The sequence below is a fragment of the Hemicordylus capensis genome, chromosome 9 (genome assembly GCF_027244095.1).
Source record: "Hemicordylus capensis ecotype Gifberg chromosome 9, rHemCap1.1.pri, whole genome shotgun sequence".
Taxonomy (NCBI): Eukaryota; Metazoa; Chordata; class Lepidosauria; order Squamata; family Cordylidae; genus Hemicordylus; species Hemicordylus capensis.
In genome coordinates, this window is record NC_069665.1 from 24,177,919 (window position 1) to 24,201,214 (window position 23,296).

Consider the following 23,296-nt stretch of genomic DNA (forward strand, 5'->3'; position numbering starts at 1 on the left):
CTGAAGTGGACGGCTTGACCTTTCTCCCTGGCTGCTTGACCTTTCTCCCACCTCCTGCTTTCCCCTTGCAACCCTCTGTCTTATCCTCGGCTGGATATTTCCCCACTTGCTAGGGTTCTAGTCTAGACCACTTCTTCCATTGGAAACATAAGTGAATCCTGAGTGGGGGGATAACTGGGGGAAGAGATCTGCAGGGGAGAAACGGCAGACAGTGGGAGATGGAAGTCCCTGCAGGGAAGCAGTTGCGGGAGGAAAGCAGCAGGGGAGGTAGTTAAGCGAGGAAGTTGTAGGCTGTCATTAGAGAGCCCTGGCAGGGTGTGGGGCCCTGGGGCAAATCAGCCAGTGCGGGCCCCCCTTCCAGTTAATTCTAATGGGAGTTTAAAGAGCCAGGCCTGGGGTGGTCGCCCTACTTGCCATGCCCTAAGGACAACCCTGGGGAGTTGCAGGGGGAAAGCTGCAGGGGAAGTGGATGGGGGAGGAAGTTGCAGGGGGAAAGCAGCAGAGGAAGTGGCTAGGGGAGGATGTTGCAGAGGAAAATCTACAGGGGAAGTGGCCACAGGAGGGAGTTGCAGGGGGAAGGCAGCAGGGAAGCAGTTAAGAGAGGAAGTTGCAGGGGGAAAGCAGCAGGGGAAGTGGTTAAGGGAGGAAGTTGCCGGGGAAAGCAGTAGAGGAAGTAGTTGGGGGAGGGAGTTGCAGGGGAAAGGCAGAAAGTGTCAGGGGGAAAGCTGGGAGGAACTTGCAAGGGGAAAGTCGCAGGAAGCTGAGCAAAGTGACTGAGGGGAGGGAGTTGCAAAAGAAGGCAGCATGGGGCAGAATGGAAAAGATAAAGGTTTTGCCTTCTGTTCTGCTGCACAGCAACATGCATTGTATCCCTCACCTACTGCACTTCCAATGCTGTTCAGACAGAAAGTTGCCCTTGTCTTCTATGTCTTGACCCAGAGGTCTTCAGCTTCTCCACTGTCCAGGCCTAAATATGACTGGTTGCAGTCAGGGAAGGTCCTGACAAGCAGTCCCTCCCCCCAAATTTATTTATTACATTTATATCCCACTCTTCCTCCAAGGAGCCCAGAGTGGTGTACATGGTTATTTTTATCCTCACAACAACCTTGTGAGGTAGCTTGGGCTGAGAGTTAAGTGACTGGCCCAGAGTCACCCAGTGAGTTCCATGGCTGAATGGGGATTTGAACTCAGGTCTCTCTGCTCCTAGTCCAGTACTCTAACCAGTTGCAGTTATGATATTTGTCTCAAATGCCCCTTGAGACCTGAGTTGCAAAGATGCTAATATTACACGTCAGGAATAATTTGTTTATCCAAAGAGCCTTTGGATGGAGCGCTCTATAAATGTAATAAATACAATAAACTTTGCATCTTTCCCCCCTTCCTCCAAATAGCTGAAGGGCAGCATACACAATCTAGAGTGCTGGATTAGGACCAGGGAGACCCGAGTTCTAATCCCCATTCAGCCATTTTATTTACATTTACTAGCCATGATACTAGCTGGGTGACTCTGGGACGGTCACTTCTCTCTCAGCCTAACCTACTTCACAGGGTTGTTGTGAGGAGAAACCTAAGTATGTAGTACACCGCTCTGGGCTCTTTGGAGGAAGAGCGGGATATAAAATGTAAAAATAAAATAATAAATCAGGTCAGCCAATGAACGTTATGGCCATGCATGGATATGAACCCAGTACAGGTTTCTCCAGTCCAATTCCAATATGGCACCACATTGGCTCTGTAGCCTTAAAACAAAAGAATTAGACGGGGACATCTCTTGGAAACAGAAACAAACATTCAAAATTGCATTCGCTGGAAATATTCCACAAACATGACAAAACACCCTTTTGGGTTTCATAGTCTGCAGGTATCACCTGCATGACCTCTGCTAAGCACATTATCATTAAGTTGGCCAACATATCAAGGAAAGCAAGATGCTGAGACATTATTTCAATTTTTTCGGGACGAAAGAGCGATTTTTTGCTTTAAAAATGATGAATGTTCTATGGATCCATATAACAGCCAGTTATAGATTAACCATTGTGCATGCCATTGGGAAGAACAAAAGCAACTTAGTTATTGCATTTCATTCATCAACCCTTTTTAATAAGAATGTCATTACTTAATCCTGTTTGCTTTTGAGCTATGAACAATGGGGTCCAACCTCCTTGGTTTTTCCAGAATGACCCAAGACTGAGAAATTAATGCATAGTTTCAGGGAGAGGTCAGGTGAGGTGGGGGAAGGGAAAGGACTCTCGGTTCATAATTGTCTAATGAAGCATAAACCCAAACCTGTAATGGTCAAGATTGGAGCCAAACAGTTTATGACCGATATCTCAATTCCCCAACTGCTTTGATTTCGCTCGCTTGCTCTTTGCATATATCTGAAAAGGATAACATTGGAATTGCTCTCCCAATTCATGCCATTACTCCAAAAATAACACTCTTATATAGATGAACCAAAGGGTTGGGAAAATATTATCATAAGGGCGTAATGTCTTCCAGAGGATTTATACAGCTGACAAGGAAAGTATTTAGGGGGGTTTCTCAGCAGTGACATGCTACGATAAACGGCTTTGCATTTTATTTTATACTTCCTACCCATCCGTGAAGACATAACCTGATTGCAGTTTTGTCCTGAAAGAACTGTAAGCTCATTCAGAGTGTCTGTGGTGCTTTTTTCTTTTCAGCTTTCTGTAATTTTTCGCCTCAAGATCGTTTTTTCCAAATTTCTTCCACTGTTTTCCAATGCACATTTCAATCAGTTGTCTGATCATTTTAAATGGTCCTCACTTGCCCTTACTCTTTATTGCCTTCACTACCTATCAGTTCAGTTCAAATTCTAGGGCAGATGGAATGCTTGGGAGGTGTGGGGCATCAGGGAAGGAAGGATTACTTCCTCTTCACTTGCTCATTTTTAATGGTGCTCACTTGCCCTCACTCTTAATTGCCTTCACTAGCCATCAGTTCAGCTGTTCCCAAATTGTTTAGCAGGCAGAATCCTTGGGAAGCATGGGGCATCGAGAAGGAAGTGTCACTTCCTTAATATTCACTTTTGCATTTTAAATGGTACTAACTTGCCCTCACTCTTAATTGCCTTCACCAGCCATCAGTTCTCAAATCATGATTCAGATCGAATCCTTGGCAGGCTTGGGACACTAGGAAAAGAAGGATGCTGAGGCAAGTCCCCTGCTAACTGAGTAAAGAGGCACCTTTTAAAAGTGGCGATTCTCTTTATTGAGCAGGGGGAGAGCAACTGGCCCTATCCATCCCCAGGCTGGACAGCTTTCCTCCAGTGGCTATTACTTTTTAAACTGATGTCATAACAGAAGTAATAAGAAAAGTCATCCTTGAACAAACTTATAAGCCCAAAGGTTTATAAAGGCAGCAGCGGATATTTATAATCATATAACAAGCAGAGCTGTTATTAGTAGCTACTGGCCAGCAGCTCCCAGAAGTCCCCAGAATCTAGGGAATTCTGGGGGGAAATTCTGGGGCAGCCAGCAACCACTGAGAGGAGCTCTGTCGCTACCACTGTTACAAGCAGTGGCAACAGCAGTAGCAAAAATTCAAAATTTTAACCGAAAAGAAGAAACTCTGCTGCTGCTGCTATGTTCCTCACCCATTTGAAAGGGATTTGCTCCTCAAAAATTGTCCCCCAAGTTTGGGCCTTTGGATTTTAACCCTCCACCCCCAATTTAGAGGCAAACATTCTCAAGCAAGTTCTTTTGTGGGGGGGGAGTGCTCAATGGTTTTTAATTCTTTATTTGCTAGCTATCCTCTAAAACAAAAAGATGGGATCTACATTTAAAAAACGAAATCAGGAATACAATAACTAAGAAAGCTGAAGCTGATCTGGGGATCACCAGTGCTATTTCACACCCTGGTTTAAAGTGTTGAGTTTTTCTTACTCTCCTCCACTACATAATGCTTTTCATTGAAGTAAGCCCTTTTAAAATAGTCATCCATTCATAAGTCTATGAGCTCATGAGGTTTGATTGCCAGAAAGGAACAGCTTGCAGAAGGTGTGGGGACTGGGGGGAAGGGGGTGAGGAGGGATGGGGGGCAGTGGTGAATCTCAAAGCATTCTGTATGTTGTGCACTGCCAGTGTACAAACTGTTAACCAGGAAAGATCACAGACTTCTCAAGTTATCAATAGGCACTAGCAATTATGCTTTTCAATGGAGCGGCTTTAATCATGGAAAAAAGGAAAATATTTCTTTCTCTCTCTCTCTCTCTCTCTCTCTCTCTCTCTCTCTCTCTCTCTCTCACACACACACACACACACACACACACACACACACACACACACACACACACATAATCTCCTTTGTCCACATTAGAAATCACCTCAGGCATGAAACAAAGAAACTTCTAGAATATTCTGTGTTGTAATTATGTCAGAAAGTATTATTTTTAAGAGAAAAGAGGGAGTCGGGGCTTTGTTTTGTTTTTTTAACTTTCTTTTCTAGGCAATCCACACACACACACACACACACACACACAAACACACCCGCCTTAAATAAAGCAGCTGGGTTGTAGAATTAGGACAATTCTGATTTTTATTTGTGTTTTAGGGGAAGATTCTGAACAGAAACCTCCCCCACCCCCACACCAGATAACATTGTTCAAATCCCTTAAAAAGTTACCATAAAGAAACAGAAATTAATTTATATACCACGACCAAGAAGTGAAAAGCACTTCTCATTATCAAAGCCATTTCAGAGAGGTTTCACACATGCCACATAAAGCATCTTTGCACCTCTTTTCTGTCAGTTGGTATATGTATGCGAAAGACAGAAATGCACACATAACTGCACCAGCATTAGGTTTTTAAGTCAAGCTGTACAGGAAGATTGCTTTACAGTTGTCAGAGATGGGCATGCTCACCTCTCATGGGTAAGCACACCTGTCTCCGACAACTGTAAAGCAATCTTCCTGTACAGCTAGACTTAAACCCTGCTCATGTTGGGTTGACAATGTTAGTAGCCCCCTCGAAGACTATATTTCCAGAGAGCAGGGCTCCTGTATGATACAATAGTTGGGCTCTGGAGAGGAGAGGAGATCTCTCTGCTTCTCTTCCCCCTCATGTTCTCTTCCTCTCTTCCTCTCTGCTTCTCTTCCTCCTTTGCCCTGACCTGGCTTCGTAAGTGTTAAAGGAAATGGTAGAGGTGATTGGGAGAAGCCAGGAAATCTCCAGTTTGCACTGTAATGTGAGCCGGAGAAGAATTTGGGGTCTTGTAATGATTACCTCTTAAAGGTGACTATTATGAGCTTCCAAAATTTGTATCTGAACCTGGACAGGGCCACCTTCACCAGCAATCAACTGCATTTCAACCTACCTTCACTTTTTGTATCAACTGTGATTTTAAAACTTCCACTCACAATTTTTTCCAATTTTCAGTGATCTAGTCTTCAGAGGTATGGGGCTAGATGGGACAATACGTACCTCCAAAGATGCTCCATCACAGAAGGAACACAAGTACACCTGCCCTCCCCACTCATCCAGCATGCCATTTTGCTGGGCCCACATGTTCCTGCAAAGGACAGAATGTGTGAATGCCAGTTCTGCTGGCAAAATTGGATATACCCAGGCTCAAATGATTAAAATCACAGGGTTTGTTTCCAGATTCAATGAAATAAATGAATCACGTGAATTTATTTTACATGCATTGGGTTTTGCACATATGAGGCATTTGAAATTTCTGCCCCCATATAGACAGTGTCGGTGGAATGCTAGGTGAGTGAGCAGGGCAGGTATATTTTTTCCTCTAGTGCATGGGTCAGATTCAGAGGGAAGCATCACCCAATCCTGCTTACAGAGGAGTTACTCATCTGCAATACAGATTAATTGAAAGGAAGCCAGGTCAGAGACCAGTTCATACAGACAAGCTATAGGCAACCTTCTCTCTGTGTTATTGCTTAAAGTTCACAGAAGCCTACAACTGTTTATTTAATTTCTCATGAGACACAATTTGGGAATTACTGCTCTAAGCTGTGATCAGCTGCAATCAACTCCATTTGGTTTTGCTTTTCTTACCGAGAACCAAAAAGGATACTCAGAAGATTGGAGTATAACTGCAGGGGGAAAAATACATATATTCCCACCCACATTTGAACCACATTTGATTTACACGCTTCAGTAATTCACGCCTCACCTCTTGGAGCAAACTAAAATTAAATTAAGTGTCAACGTGTGAAAAAGTTAGTCTTAAATTAATAACTGGCACACACTTTGGTTGTGGCTTTTGCTCATGACATATGCTTTGAAGTATTCTGCTTTCATGATTCATAGCATGCATTTTTTTAAAATGGATGATGACTCCAACTCCTCCTCCTTCTCCTCCTCCCCCACCCCCACAATCTTCTTTGGGGGAAAACCTAAATATATTGGCTTTCTTCTTACCTACCAAAACTGTGTGCCTTCTGGCAAGAAAGAAGGTAAAGACTGGACATTGCTACTGCATCAGCCAAATTGCTTTCAGTTCTATAAGGAGCTGGGAAAGGGTTATTTCCCAGAGGTAACACAAATGGGGGAGATCAAAAACGTCACTAATCCTAACAGGCAATACATTAATACAAAAAGTAAGGGATGAGGAAAAAAATACGTCACTAAAATCAGTCCTAATCCAGAATGTCCCCACTATTGCATTTTCAGCTCAAATTTTTGGGGCGAATGAAACTGGGGGAGTGAACATAGGAACATGGGAAGCTGCTTTATACCAAGTCAGACCAGGCATACAGTGGTCCCTCGACTTACAAAGATAATCCGATCCGAACGCACGTTCGTAGGTCGGAATTTTCGTAAGTCGAAAAGCGCATCCACGGAGGTCCGGAACACTCGTAAGTCGAGGAAACCGCATCTAAAAATTCGTAGGTTGAGGAAGCTGCATCTAAACCGGAAACGACTTCCGGTATTTTTTGTCGTTCGTATGTCGAAATCTTCAGATGTCGAGTGCTTCGTAAGTCAAGGGACCACTGTATTTGAAAACATAATTGCACCAGAAGCCACCAGGAACAGTGCTGCTAACACTACCAGTTCTGCAAAGCTGGTGGTGACAGTGAAAGGAAAGGACGAAAATATATGGCCTGCTTTCATAGGAGGGGGCATCTGGTCTTGTGGTGGTGAGCATGAATTGTCCCCCTTGCTAAGCATGGTCTGCCTTGGTTAGAATTTGGATGGGAGACTACATGTGAGCACTATAACAGCAGCAACAACAATTTATATACTGCTTTTCGACAAAAGTTTCCAAAGCAGTTTACATAGAGAAATAATAAATAAATAAGATGGCTCCCTGTCCACAAAGGGCTCACAGTCTAAAAAGAAACACAAGCAGACACCAGCCACAGTCACTGGAGGTACTGTGCTGGGGGTGGAGAGGGTCAATTACTCTCCCCCTGCTAAATAAAGAGAATTACCATGTTAAAAAGGTGTCTCTTTGCCCAGTTAGCAGGCGTAAAGATATTCCCTTGGGGGATGAGGTCATAGTTCAGTGGAACAGAACGTCCCAGGTTCAAACCCTGGCAGCATCTCCAGTTAGGGATGGGAGAGACGGTTGCCTGAAGTCTTGGAGTCTTGAAGTCTTGGTGAGCTGCTACCAGTCAGTGCTGATTCTAGATGGATACAGAGCTAGATGGATCAAGGATCTGATCTGGGGTGAGACAGCTTCCGATGCTCCTCCATAACCTCAAGAAATTAAACCACTTGGGCTTTGATTTTGAGGGGTAACTGAGTTAGTATGTTGTTGTTGTTATTTTATATAGCATATTTTTATACTGCCCAAAACGCAAGTTCTCTGGGTGGTTTACAAAACAATAAAAACAACCAATATAAAAGATTAACATATTTCAACAATTAAAATTTAAAAAGTTAAAACTATTAAAACACAATTAAAACATATCTAATTGAAAACCTGGGTGAACAACTGTGTCTTGACTGCCCCCTTAAAAGTTGTAAGAAATGGGGAGGCTCTTATTTCAGCAGGAAGTGTGTTCCAAAGCCTCGGGGCAGCAATGGAGAAGGCCCGTCCCCGAGTAGCCACCAGACGAGCCAGTGGCAACTGCAGACGAACCTCTCCTTATGATCTCAATGGGCGGTGTGGTTCATAGTGAAGAAGACGTTCTCTTAAATACCCAGGGCCCAAGCTGTTTAGGACTTTATAGGTTATAACCAAAACCTTGTACTCTGCCCGGAAACGTATCGGCAGTCAGTGTAGATCTTTTAAGATAGGAGTGATATGGTCTCTCCGAGATGACCCAGAGACCAACCTGGTTGCCGCATTCTGGACTAACTGCAGATTCTGGACTACGTACAAAGGCTTACAGCAACAGGTTACAGCAACAATAGCAAAGAAGCTTGTAGCATCTTAAAGACAGTGGCTGACATACTATGCAGTGGTACACCACCAGCTTGATTACATTGCATGCATGCAACTTGCACAAATGTTCCATGGGAGTAAGCTCATTACAAAAATGGGCTTACTCTCATGGAAAATCATGTGCACAAATTTTGCATTTTGCATAACCTACACAACTTGCATGCATGCATCGTTACTAGGCTGGCGTACCATTCTGCAGTATGTCAGCCTAACACATTACAAAAACACAACACCCTAAAATATGTGCACACACAAATAAAGTATAAGGTGCAATTTCAAGGCAGCCTTTTATTTGGTAATGAAACTGATTCCCTGCTAGCTGCACACTACTCTCAAGTGCTTACTTAAACTTTTTTCATTGTTTCAGAATGTTTAATAGCCATATAAAATTATTCAGCCTATTTCCGCATGAATGCACTTGTGTTCTTTACATTTTTAAATAATCAAAAGGAGAGAATGCACTGCCTCCTCGTAAACACAATGCTCTCTCTCTACCCTCATTGTCAAGGGATCTCATTTCCCTTCTTGCTTTTCTTTCCCCCTTTTTCCATGTTTGTTGTGAGTTCCTTTCTCTAGACAAAAGGGTCAGGCCATGAGAAAATCAGGGCTGTTGCACAGAAATACCTGCCTAAGAGTGTAGGTGGAAGGAAACTTCTCAAGGTGTGAGGAAGGCTTGCCTATGAAAAACTGGGCACAGTTGCCAAAATAACTGGGTTGAAGGCACCATATGTGTGGCCGGAGTTGCCAATCTTCCATGAATTAGCATGAATCTCCAGGTCACTGGCAAAAGCAACCAGTGAATCTGAATGGCTTGGAATTGTGTAAAATATTGATGAAAATATCTCTGGGAATAGTTTTGGTCAGAGCTGCAACCCTATCCATGGTGTGGAGCCATGGTAGATATGAAGGTACCAACCATATTTCACTGTTCTTATGCTTGCTCTGTGCAGGGTGAACATAAAAAGGAGTGTGCAGAACATCAATTTGAACATCAAAGGGGGTGTGCAGATGAAGGAAGCTGACTTCCGTCACCATCTTTTCTTGCCAAAGGCCCACCACCCCAACAATTGTTCACTGAGCTCAGTTTATTTTAAATAATTAGGGTGTTACACCTGTGTTCCTCTCTTCATTTGTGAGACATTGGATCATAGGTGGTATCAGAAGCAGTGGGGTTAGAGATGAAACCCTCAGACAAATAGCTTCCCTTCTCTTGGCTTGCCCCACATAGGAGAGCTGGTCTATGGACGGAGAGCTGGTCTTGTGGTAGCAAGCATGAATTGTCCTCTTTGCTAAGCAGGGTCTGCCTGGGTTGCATTTGAATGGGAGACGACATGTGATATTCCCCTCTGGAGCCACTCTGGGAAGAACATTTGAATGCTTGCCTGAAGGAGGTTCCAAATTCCCTCCCTGGCAACTCCAGGACAGGGCTGAGAGAGATTCCTGCCTGCAACCTTGGAGAAGCCACTGCCAGTCTGTGTAGACAATACTGAGCTAGATGGACCAAGGGTCGGACTCAGTAGAAGGCAGCTTCCTATATTCCACGCCAGAGGCTCTGTGGCCCAGTGCCTTAAAGAAAACCACTCTTCAAATAGGGTGCTTTTCTTTATTGCCATGAATCAATATATGTAAGGAGCATCAATATATATATATTAAAAACACTTCTCCATGGGCACACCTTAGTTTAGATTTCCATCAAAAACCTAAAACCTGGGACAAAATCTCCCCACCACCACCCCTGCCCCTACTTTGACTATTGTGCCCTCCAATAAATTTTCTGGTGCTGTCACTGAGCTGGAGAGCGTATAGTCATGCTAAAAGCACCTACCATCACTGTATACAAGTGGCGTCTAAGCATGTCATCTGCCAATGGAATTCCCAGAGTCCTTTGCTGTACCCAATGCATGCCAGAATATGAACTGTCAATGTATGGACTACTGAGGTTGGAAAGATACTATAACTCATTATTAAAGTACTAGGCTGCATAGGCCTCTGTGCTGTACAGTTCAGCTCAAATTTAATTATTGCTAGCCACAAAAGATACATGCTATTTAATTAGGTTGTTCGGTGTCTCTATTATAGAAGAAATGAAGACATTTTACTTTGAGATAATGTAATTATTTCATTCTTAGTAGTCATCTCTTCAGCTGGCAAAAGGCAGGGGGTACCAATTATTACATTTTGCTCCCTCTCCGATTTTCACTGCATATTGCATATCAATCTTGGTTTTTTAAATTTTCTTTACATTGTTCTTACTGATCCAGAGCACTGAAAAGTAGAGAAGCACCAACTCTGCATCATATCTAAAGACTGTTCATCATTACTAAGTCCTGCTGAGATGAACGACACTGAAGTTAGGAACCTAGGAACCATGGGCGGAGCCACCACTGGGCAAACAGGTTCAAAGAACCCAGGCTGCCACCAACCAGGGGCCGCGGGAAGACTGGGAGATATTTTGTTTTAAACACCGCAATTTTGTTGCAAAGGAGAAAAATGTGTTCCTTTGATGACTGTATACCATTTTATATCTTGTGCAACTTTATTCAGGATAAATCATAGCTGACTACACTGAAGCAAATCCTATTTGCAGCAATCATCTTCCGTAATATAATGGTACGTCTGCATGCCAGTGCAGTAAAATAAAATAAAAGAAAAAAAACATAAATTTAGGGGACTCATCATCAATTAAAAAGTGGCATATTAAACTTCTTAAAACCTTTGTAATCTGCAGTATAAAAGCACATTTTATGTTAGTGGATAATTTAGCATCCATAACCTAATTAAGTGAAGTGAGTGACAACTGTATTCCCGGCATAAACGATATCTCTGTAAGCGGGTAATGTACACGGTTCAGAGATTAGAAGGGAACCGTTTTGAAAAAGTTGTTATGGAGGCTTGCCCTTGATCGTAAATCCAGCTAACGTTATGAGTTAAACTCTATTCATAATACACATATGTGAACTCACATGGCATAAATTTTTCCTCTGTTTATTTCAACGGAAAAACCACTGGCTTCAGTTGGGCTACAATTTCATCCATGAAAGCGGATGGGAAGCTATTTGAGCAAGGATTTATTGCTGGGATGAGTAAGTGGTCTCTTTTTATGGTACCCACTTTTTGATGAATGACCCTTTTTTAAAAAAAAAAAAGTGTGTGCTGAGGTGGTTAGCACATAGTGGATGGCATGGATCTCACTAATCTGGTGGGTAGGTTTAGATTTTGCGGTTGGTTCAGAGATGCATGCATGTTGCTTGATTCTTCTTCACAGGGTTGCTGTGGTACACTTGGGGCAGGAACGGCTGATACGCATCCTGATCACTTGCTTGCATGTGGGAAAGTGAGAGAAAATCTGCTCTCATGTCGCTTAAGGTGTTCTCTCATCTCACTCTTCCATAGTAGTTAATGATATGCAAGCATGAGACGAGAGTGCACCTTAACTGATATGAGAGTGTGCCTTAATCCATTTATTATATTTTCATACCGCCTGATAGGTACATCTCTCATTATTGATATGAGTGCTCCTTAACTGATATGCAAAAGTGATCAGCCACATAACTCTGGGTACCCCACTGGTACTCTATCGGGCAGCAACGATATAGGAAGATGCTGAAAGGCATCAACTTATACTGCACTGGAGATGGCAATGGTCAACCCCTCCTGTATTCTACCAAAGAAAACCAGAGGGCTCTGTGGACGCCAGGAGTCAAAATTGCCTTGAGGGCACACTTTATGTTTTTACTCACCATAAGAACATTAATGGCTTTCCCCTCTTTGTTTCCTGTCTTGGGTATTAAAAAATACCAAACTCTGAACAAGGAGCTGTCACAGCTAGCATTCATTGACAGACCCATCCTCCATGACATTGTCCAATCCTTTTTAAAGCTATCTAAGCTAGTCATCACTATCCCATGAGGCAGTGAGTTCCATACGGTCACTGCATTATGCGAAGAAATATTACATTTTGACAGTTCTGAACCTACTGCCTGTTGACTTTGTTCACTAACTCTGATATGATAAGAGAAGGAAAACATTTTCAGCATCTTATCCCTTTCTTGTTGTTGTTTTTTAAACTGTGTGTGTCCCCCGCAAAAAATTCACAAAAGTTTTATTATTTTTAATTTTATTTTTTTTACATTTATATCCTGCTCTTCTTCCAAGGAGCCCAGAGTGGTGTACATGGGACTGTTCCTCCTCACAACAACCCTGTGAGGTAGGTTAGGCTGAGAGATATGTGACTGGCCCAGAGTCACCCAGTGAGTTTCATGGCTGAATGGAGATTTGAACTCGGGTCTCCTCGGTCCTAGTCCAACACTCTAACCACTACACCACACTGGCTGTGATCATAGGGAAGGTGCTCCAGGAAGGAACAAGTAAGTTTTTCGCCCCTGTGTTGCAATCAACATGGAAGTATGAACCAGCTTTTCTAGAAATTTACTGTCAGAATAGAACGAGCTCTGAGACCATTGTACAAGATTTACTTTGTAGCTTTTGAAGCCTGTCTGGGAAGTGGAAACTTTGATTGGTTGAAAATGCTGTGGCATGTTTGCTGATTGGTGCCAGATTCTTGAATCATGCTACTCTGTTCTCCATCACCAAAGTACGAGTCATCGCCTCTAAAGTAACATGCTTCTTGAAGCATGCTACGGACATTTCTGTCGGAGCAGCCTAGTGTAGAGGTGATGAGTAGTCCTCTGAATTGTGCTCAGAAAGGGATGGGCTGCTACTGCTGCACTAGCTGCTGGCCAATTTCTGGGCACGATTAAAAGTACTAGTCATCTCTGAAGCCCAATATGGCTTGGGTTCAGGTTACCAAAAGGATCATCTCCCCTCATATGAAACTGCCTGTCTGCTGAGGTCATCTTTTATTTAATTAATATAACTTGTATTAGGTAATGAAGCAACATAAAGATTGCTTCCCATGAGAAAGCAAAACAGAAATTAAAAAAAACCTCAAATACATAGATATTAAAACAGCATAAACAATTGGGGGGGGGGATGATCCTTGAACAAAGGTAAATCCCATTTATCCTACCAAATCTTTCCAAAAGGATGGATGGGTTACCATTGGGCATTGTTGATAAATGTAATCAATTGATGCTATGTCAAATAAAAATCTGATGAAATAGTCTTATCTTCCATATCCCAGCTCCTCCTGGATGAGTGGGAGGGCCATTTCCGCTGTGGACTCTAGAACTTTTCCATATCCCAGCTCCTCCTGAATGAGTTGGAGGGCCATTTATGTAGTGGCACCTAGAACATGGGATTCCGTGCTCCTGGAAATCTGCCTTGCTTCCTATATTCCAATGGGTTTTGAAAATCTTTTTCATATAGGCACACTCTTGACTCTGTTAACATAGTAACATAGGAAGCTGCCATATACCGAGTCAGACCATTGGTCTATCAAGCTCACTATTGTCTTCACAGACTGGCAGTGGCTTCTCCAAGGTTGCAGGCAAGGATCTCTCTCAGCCCTCTCTTGGAGAAGCCAGGGAGGGAACGTGAAACCTTCTGCTCTTCCCAGAGTGGCTCCATCCCCTGAGGGGAATATCTTACAGTGCTCACACTTCTAGTCTCCCATTCATATGCAACCAGGGCAGACCCTGCTTAGCTAAGGGGACAAGTCTTGTTTGATCTGTTATTGGCCCCCTCTTGTTTTGGTTCGGTTCTCTGCTCTTTTATTATTGATGGCTGTATGGTTGCTTTACATTTACATTTAATTTTGTTGAAATAGATGTTGACTGCCTTGAGCACCTTTTTAAGATAAAAAGGCAGAATAAAAATCCCTACATGAAAAATAAATTGGGCAGAACACCCAAGGACTGGTGAATGCAATCCTTTGCAATCTTCACAGCGTTCCCAGAATGCATTCTACTGCTTTTGTGTTCATCTGGCAAGACCTTCTTGGGTCCTACAAATGATATCTTCCTTGAAACCAATTCTCCCAATGATAATATTGTCAGTTCTCATTTTAACTTCCCGCCAGCAACCAGACGGGCCGCTTTCCTGTTATCGGCGCGGCGTCGGAAGCCACAGCTTGCGTTTGTGGCCCTGTCTCGAAGCATGAGACACCGGAGGGCTGTGAACTTTCCGTGTTTGTACCGTGGTTACTTTTTAGCCCTGCAACTGAGGTGAAAATCAATAGCTTTAAATTATAACCTTTGTGCCCTGACTATTCAAAACCATCCTCAAAATAAGCTTTTTTTCCTTGAGACGTAAAAAAAATCAATTTTGCTGATGCTACTGTTCCTTAAGCTATTTATTTCTCAATGTAAAGCTTTCCCCCACCTCCTCCTTTTTTTCTCCCACCGTACAACACCCCCCAAGCCCCCCTTTTATCTGGTTGCTTTGTATAGACTTTCTTCAGGTTTCCTGCTCCAGAGACTAGTTTTATCTAAAAGGTCAATTCATTCATTGGGGCACCAACCAGAATTGAATATAATTATCCCAATCTTTACTGTGTTGAATTCATGCTTGAATTCATTCAAAAAATAGAAAGCCGTATAATTAACTCCGAGCCCAAGCAAACCTATTGAGAATGCCTCAGGTATCATACAGTCCCACTTACAATAGAACATTTTCATTTAAGGACATTGTACGTATTAACCCTAGTCCGCATCCAATTACTCTGCATAAGTGGATTCTCTGTTTCAGGAATGTAATTTGAAAATGTTGTCATGCAATCTGAGGTAAAAGGTCTTTTTTCATTAATCTAACTCTCATTAAAGTGGGAGCCGGTAGGTTATTTCAAATCCATTAGTTTTAAATACAGATGATTGCAATTCAGCATGGCATAAGACAACAGAAATGTCCGTCAGGGAAAGAGTGTGTACTTTAAAAGAGGGCCTGATGAGTTTGTAGCTTGCCGACTTGTTATAAAAATTAAACTGTCTGCTCGAACAGCAGCAGGAGTTGTATACTGCTAATCGGACACCAACAAGAGCCTCGGTGGAAGCGGGGACAATGAGTGGGGACCTTGAATTCGATGCTGGAGCCAACTTGATCCAAGTTGTGGATCGGAAAGAGCACCGTGTAGTTCAGACATCCAGGAGAAGAGGCTCAATGTATTAGCACTTCTGAGTGCATCCAAATTGATTGTGTCTAAACGGGTTTAGTTACAGCATGAGAAGAACAGCTGTGTATGCTCACATTGCCAGAAGCAAATGGAAGTTGTGTGCTCCAGTTTGCTCCTGGAAATCATCATCATCATCATCACACCTCGACACCTTGGGCATTGATAAAATTACAACACAACTACAGAAGGCCGCACTTATCAGGACAGCATGAATACTTCGATGCTATCTTTCATTTTTCTTTAGTTATCCTAGACCCTTGGAAAGGGCCCGATAATTAAAGTACCAAATCCAGTCAATAACATCTGGTAGACTGTGTGTAAATGGCATAATAATAATAATAATAATAACAACAACAACAACAACAACAACAACAACAACAACAGACAAACATCTGCCACACAATACACCAGATATAACTGTAGTCAAGAAGAAAGAAAAACAGGTCAAAATAATCGACATAGCAATATCAGGGGATAGCAGAATTGAAGAAAAAGAAATAGAAAAAAAATCACAAAATACAAAGATCTACAAATTAAAATTGAAAGGCTGTGGCAGAAAAAGACCAAAATAATCCCAGTGGTAATTGGTGCCCTAGGTGCAATTCTAAAACAACTTGAAGAGCACCTCAACACCATAGGGGCCACAGAAATCACCATCAGCCAATGACAAAAAGCAACTTTACTGGGAACAGCCTATATTCAGCGACGATATCTATAATAACAGCAACAACACTGATAATAAAATTCAGCCATCCCAGGTCCTTGGGAAGGACTCGATGTCTGTATAAAACAAACCAGTCAATAACACCTGTCTGACTATGTAAATAAATAATAATAATAATAATAATATAAGGACTCAATGTCTGAATAAAACAAACCAGTCAGTAACAGCAATGGCCAACATGATCCACAGCCCTCTGATGATGGAATGGGGCTGTGGAGGGGTGTAGTTTGCCAAGAAGGCTTCAGTATCCTTGAGCTGAAGGCTTCTTTCTGCAGTGGACTCAGCATGGAAGGGGATGGGAAGCAATTTTTGTGTCCCTTTCCAAAAAAACCCTTTACAATTGTTTAAATCTGTTCCTAAGGGCTGTGTGACCCTCAAAAACATATTTACACAAGTTGAAATGGTTTTTGGAGGGATGGGAGAGGCAAGGAAATCACTGCCCCTCTCCCTCCAGGTCCATTGTGGAAAGTGCAAAGATGCTGATAACTTCTTGGCCACCCATAGCCCTCCCCAGCCCCTGTTTCCGTCACCAGAGGGCTGTGGATCATGTTGGCCATTGTAGTTATACTGCTTTTCAGCAAGTTCTCCAAGCGGATTGCAAAGGAAAAAATCCTTCTTATAAAAGCAGCTGTGCAGGCCAATATGGATCAGGGCCACAGTGAGAAGAGCTTGACCCTTTCCTTCTATCAACTCCTCATCTTAAAGCAGGGATGCTGAAGGCTTCTTGGGGACCTACAGTACTCTGCAGTCTTCCTTCCATCGCTGGAGGGCAGTGGATCATGTCAGACAATAATAACAATACATACATACATTGGGAGTTCAAATCAAAGAATTCTCATGCAAAGTGTCGTTGCCTTCCCACTAGCTCGCACCCTCTTCATTAGCTCTCTTTAAAAACAACAACCCCCAAACTGAATAACTTTATTCATCTTAACCTTTCATCCCTGTTTGTTACTCCATCGTATCTGAAATAATTGGGTGCTTTTTTCCTCGTCATCTGTTCTTGTAATCTATTGCCTGGGACCACAATGGGCAATAAATCATTGCATCTATGACCCTCCAATGAAGCATTACAACTTGCTTGTCATCCAAGAGGCTGCCAGAGAGGTGACTGTCTGAAACCTGGAGCCAGGCTAAGTTATTTTGACAACGAGGGAGCCATATTTTACAGGGAAATAAAGTTTATGACTGTGGGCTTCAAGAAGAAGACCAGTCATGTTCCAGCCTCAGAATCCATTGCATCTTGAAGCTTTTCAGCTATGTTTTGGTTCACGCTGGCCTAACCAGTTGGAGAATTTATGGATTTGGGGACACTGGTGGATTTATACTGCAGCATAAATCTTGCTGCATATCTAGATCCCATGTGACCTTCTGAAGAGGAGTGACGGCGTTTCTGCCACACACTCCAAGTACACATCAACACATAAAACTCCAACACAATAATAACTTCCGTATCGCAGAAGCCCAATTTGCCAGGAATATCTCCTGCACAAGCTCTGTGGAAATGAGTAGGAGATGGGCAAGTTTAATTTAATGTGAACCTGACTGCTGCATGGGAGAGCTGAAGGCCGAGACCAAGAAGGATTGGGATCACAGACTGATGGAATGCTGGCATGGTTCAATGAGAAGGCCATTAAGAACTGTGAGGTCGGACCGAAGGACCTTTTAGTACAGCATCCAGAATTCTGGGAGGTCCACCAGCAGAACATGAAGACAGTAACTCTCTCCTGATGTCACCCCCCAGTAACTGTTGTCCAGTAGTACAACTGTCTCTGAATTTGGCCAGTGGCCCACTGATAGATCTCTTCTCCTCCATGAATTTGTCAAATCTTTTTTTAAAGCCATCTAAGCTGGGGGGACCCAACTTTGGATGCCTAGAGACTGCTGAACTACAGCTTTCACCATATGCAGACATTGTGGCAAGGAGTGCTGGGACTTGTAGTTCAACAACACCTGGGCAGCCATAGTTGGGTACTCCTGATGTAAGCTAATCATTGCCACATTTTGCAATGGTGAATTCTGAAGCGGAATGAATCTCAGAACAGGGTTTGCATTAAGAAGCCCACAGAGAACTTAGAACCGAATATTAGAGATGTGCACAAAATGCATTTTGAAATTCATCTCGGATTTGAATTGAATTCCAAAAATTCATTTTGAATTCAAGTCAAATTCCAATCTGGCCCAAACATTTGATTTGAATTAGAATTGATCCGACCCAGTTTGGGTGCCTTTTAAAACAAGAGGCCTGAATGGTTTTTTAAAGGCGCCAAACGGCTCTTGAATCGAATTCAAATTGAATTTTGAAGATTTGGTTCAAATTTGGATCGAATTACTCTTTTAAGGGGTGATTTGATTCAAATTTGAACCACTCGAATCACCAAATTTGAGCGGAATTGTTTCAAATTCAGATTGACTTGGACATCCCTACTGAATATTATCCAGATAAAGGTCAGGATAAAAATGTTATCTGTACACATGAGGGTGGCCTGGAAAACAGGAACAGAAACGTAGGCAGCTGCCTTCTACCAAATCAGACCCTTGGTCCATCTAGCTCAGTGATCTCTGCACTGACTGGCAGCAGCTCTCCAAGGTTTCATGCACAGGTCCTTCCCAGCAGAAGTGATATATAAATATGCGTAGTAGTAGTAGTAGTGGTAGATGCTACTGCAAACTTTGTCGAATTTCCACAGGGCAGGAGAAGGAAGTGCTAACAGGCATGCTGCTTCATTAATATTATTTATAAAGTGGACCAGCAAATGTTACCATGAGTCTTCTGTCTTCAACACATTGCTTTGCCAAAGCTCGATTGATTTAACCTAATAAGGACAGATAGAAGAAATTACCCAGGCAGTAGGGGCTACAGAGACTAATAGTCTCCAGAAGGGAGAGGTAAGCAAAATGTGAATGCTTTATATCAAAAGTTTGAAAATGCATTCATCCCCAGGAACTTTATAGAGTTTATTATATGTGTATACAAAGCTCACTGAAGAGCTACTGCTGTGAAAAGATTAAGCAACCTGGGTGATTGTGTTCCAAGGATTTAAGCATTCTGTACGTATTCAATCGATAAGTCATCTAGGCTGCAACCCACAACCCACCTACTTGGGAGCAGTCCTATCTAAGTGAACAGCATTGCACTAGAGTAAACGACTGTAGGCTTCAGACTGGCTTTTCCAGGCAGGCCAAATGGCGGGCTGCAAAGCAAATAAATAAACGCTACAACAAATCCCACGAGTGTAGTAGGAAGGCGCTGTGTTGCCTGAATTAAAATCCTGGCCAGAATTTATGGTTCTTAAAACAAGGGGCATAAAGTTGCCAATTCCTGTGATTTAAAAATACCAGACAGCAGAGATCAGAACCTGAAGGATCAGGGTCCAGCAGGTCAGAATTGGCAGGGAGATGAACTCTGGGTTGGGTGCAGAAGAGGTCAACCACAATGATCAGCTTGGAGCACATTCCTAATGAGGCAAGGCTACAGGATCTGGGACAATTGCCTCCAGATCTCCTCTGTGAACTCTGTTCTCACCAAACTGGGTTTCTCTGCTAAATAAGGGTTGATTTAAATTCTCCCCTACAGTAAGAACATAGGAAGCTGCCATATACCGAGTCAGAGTATTGGTTCCTCTAGCTCAGTACTGTCTACATTGACTGGCAGCGGCTCTCCAAGGTTTCAGGCAGGAATCTCTCCCAACCCTACCTGGAGATGCTGCCAGGGATTGAACTGGGGACCTTCCACATGTAAGCAGATGCTCTAAGCCATGGCCCTATCCTCCAAGGGGAATATCTGATCGAAGACAGTGCTCACATGTACATAGGAATATAGGCAGCTGCCAGATACTGAGTCAGACCATTGGTCTATCTAGCTCAGTATTGTCTACACAGACTGGCAGCGGCTTCTCCAAGATTACAGGCAGGAATCTCTCTCAGTCCTGTCTTGGAGATGCTGCCAGGGAGGGAACTTGGAACCTTCTGCTCTTCCCAGAGCAGCTCCATCCCCTAAGGGGAATCTCTTCCAGAGCTCACACATCAAGTCTCCCTTTCATAGGCAACCAGGGTAGACCCTGCTTAGCTAAGGAGACAAGTCATGCTTGCTACCACAAGACCAACTCTCCTCTCTGTAGTCCAATGCCAGTTAGTCCAATGTAGTCCAAATGCAAATTAGGGCAGAGCCTGATTAGCAAAGGGGACCACATTCATGCTTGCAACTAGATCTCCCCAACAATAACAGTTAGAGGGCCAACGTCCTGGAATAGAGCCCTGGAGCAGAGTGTCAGCCCTGGAGTAGGGAGGGTGTTGGACTAGAATCCAAGAGATCAGAATCCAAATACTTCCCAGCCATGAAGCTTACTAGCCAGCCATTTTTTCTAGGCCTACAGGGCTAGTGTGAAGATGAACTGGAAGGGTATCTATGCTTGCCCTGTGATTCTTAGAGGAAAGTTGGAAAAATATAATACAAGAATATTCATATGGACTATCTTTTATTTACTTAGAATGCAGGGGAGATTCCAAAATACCCCTTATCATTGTCGTGTTTGTCCGTGTGGATCAGGAGAAGTTGAGAGGACGGCTCATGTCCTTTTGTATTGCCAATTTTACAGTTTAGGAAGAAATACATTTCACCTCAACTTATCCTGTTTTCAGAATCAACTGAAATGGATTATTTAAATTTAATTTTAAAGGATTGTAAGGAGGAGAACTTACTCAAAGTTGCTAAATTCTGTTATATTTGTGGTGTTATTCGGAATGAAGTTGTTAATTCTAAATGATTTTATTTTTGTAATTCTGGCCATTGGCTGTACTAATAAAGACAGGCAGACTGACTATTTACTTAGAATATTGCTAACCCAGTTATTACCATCACTTCTCCAGTGTCACCATAGCGTCTAGTTTTAGCCCTTTGAAACAGTTTTCCTAGCTTTAAAGTCACACTTTGCGGGGGGTGGGGGGAGGTTTAAAAAAAAAAGTTCTGAAAGGAAACGACTTACAGGCCTAAATTTGAAACCTAATTCTGTTTTATGCTGGCGCATTTTCAAGTTAATGGGAGAAGACAGAACAAGGCAGAAGATTTCTTCCTGCCGATGTGTGGCCTTTTAGGAATGAAGGAGCTTTTCATTAACAAAGAAGCAGAAGGTATCATCTTCCCCTAAGCAGATATTGTGTGCTATTAGCACAATGTTTGTATGGGGGGAAGGTCTTAATTGAAATGTAAATTTGTAGAACACTCTGACCCAATTTACTGCCAGAAAAAGGGCAAAATTCTCATTTTCAAAGCACCTACTAGGTTCTTTGGGATTATTAATCACAGAAATTTGCTCAGGAAATGAAACTTGCATAGGTTATAATGCCTTTTTTTAAAAAGGGGAAAAAAGATAGTCCTTACCTTCTGCATTTGGGTGTATGTGTGAAAATTTATATAAAAATTATGTTTAAAATATTTCAATTGGGGCAATATTGTAATGGATCAAAATGTTTTTACCAATTAATTGATTAACTCTTACAGCTCTAATAAAGATGTAATGATTTTTAATATTTATTAAGCACCTATTTCAAAATAGGCACCATAGAAAGGGTAAAAACAACTGTTTTATAGCTGCTTCCCTCACAAACACAAAGGTCTCATTCAGAAAAAACGCACAACCACGGGTCCGATGGACCAGCGGTTTAACATCCACCCTCCCCTCTTGTCCACGTTGGTGAGAACTGCCTCTCTGCAGTCAGTGAGACTGCAGAGAGTTGGGGTTGCTGGCTATGTGAGCTTCCTTCTCAACAGAATGGCAGACTACACGACCAATCAGGCCGGAATGAGGGAGGAACTTCCTCCCTCAACTCCGTTTCCATGGGGCCAAAACTGCAGTGCCAGCATTCAGATGTAATGCTGGAACCACATAAATGGAGTCTGCAGTGCTTTCCCCTGCAAACTCCATTTCCCTAAATTCGGACGTGCAGGTTAGGAAACCAAGGTGAAGGACTTCCCTTTTCCTGTTACTTCTCAATTCTGCGAAAGTAATCTTATATAGATTTAACTAAGAGTGTATTCAGAAACAACTCCATTTTCTTCTCCTTTTCCTCACTTTTTCTTCCTGACATTACCCCCTACAATCTCTACAGGATCCCCAATGGAACAAACTCTAAACAACAAAACATAAAAGATACTGTATAGGATACAACAACCCAACCACATCTGTTTCATAAATATAAAATGCATAAAAGTGAAAACTAAGTATTCTGTGAGCAGAGTGTCATCAGCACTGGCAATAACAACATTAATGCAAATACAAAATGGGGTGGGCATATTGCAAGTTGTATCACTCATTGCCAGTGATGTCACAGGCACTATCCAGTAGGTGCCGGAAACGTTTACACATTCAAATCCTACATAGCATTCACAGTCATGAGTTCCAGTTTCTCAAAATGCGTTTAACTGGCTAATTAATTGACTAAGAGTCAAAGGAGGCATTACGTGAAGTGCACACTATGCAATGGCATCATTTTTGGAGGGGCCGATTTGCAGTCACACTGTGGCATGGGGGGTGGGTGCTGATCTGGAGTCGCTCTGCCACCCCCACATGAAGGGAGTCTCCTTCTGGGTACTTTTGGGGGCCCTTGGCAGATGTTTGAAACTGCAGTCCCCTGATGCTCACTGTTGTATTCTATCTAGTTATCTTTTGTGTTTTGTTCTTTGGATGTTTATCCCAGTGGGGATCCTGTAGTGAATGTAGGGGTTGGAGTCAGAAAGGAGAAGGGAGGAAAAGGAGAAGGAGAAAATGGAATTGTTGCTGAATAAACCTTTAGTTAAATCTTTCTAGTTATCTCTGTGTATATGAGGGAAGCAGCTTTAGAACACTGATCCTTTAACGTGTTGGGCAAAGTGCCTTCATACATGTCGGTACATGCCTTCCCCTGCTTTCAACTGTAGATTGTTGGAGCATGAGGACACGTTTGTGTGCACGCAGGGGTCTTCTCCCACAAAATTACCCTGCATTCATTCACGGCTTCATGGCACATGAACTCGACTTAAAACAAAGTTATTTGTAGAATTTTTTTTTAAAGACAGGCCAACAAAATAAAAGTTGATCACTTGCAAGAAGCCAAGAAAGAGAGTGAGACGAGTTTGACTTGTAATGCTTTGA